The sequence below is a fragment of the Buceros rhinoceros genome, unplaced genomic scaffold (genome assembly GCF_000710305.1).
Source record: "Buceros rhinoceros silvestris isolate BGI_N320 unplaced genomic scaffold, ASM71030v1 scaffold21926, whole genome shotgun sequence".
NCBI classification, from domain to species: Eukaryota; Metazoa; Chordata; class Aves; order Bucerotiformes; family Bucerotidae; genus Buceros; species Buceros rhinoceros.
This window is the reverse complement of record NW_010419575.1, coordinates 508-923: the sequence shown is the minus strand read 5'-3', so window position 1 is coordinate 923 and position 416 is coordinate 508.

Below are 416 nucleotides of genomic sequence, written 5' to 3'. Positions count from 1 at the left end.
GCACAACCCCCTCGAGCAAGCGCTTCCAGTGCCAGTGGGGTTGGGGGGTCACTGTGTCAGCCGTGGGCAGGCTGCGCCGCTGGCTGGGAAAGCCAGAGCATGCCAGAGCGTGGCTGAGCAATATTTCTTTGGCAGCCTCTAACCTGTCATGTACCTGCCCGTTAAATACCCTGGAAGGATAAATTCTGTGTGAACAGCAGGGAGTAACAATACTTCAAAAGCACCTGGCTCATGAGTGATTCAGATGAAGATGTGGGAGAGTCAGGATGTTTAACACAGCTAGAAATTAGCGAGTCAAGGGCACAATGGTTGAAGGGATTAATTCACGAATCGTCATGACAGATTCGCACGGTACCAGGCAGCCGCGCTACTGCCTTGAGTGTCAACAGGAGCCGTCCCGAACGCTGCAGAGGCTG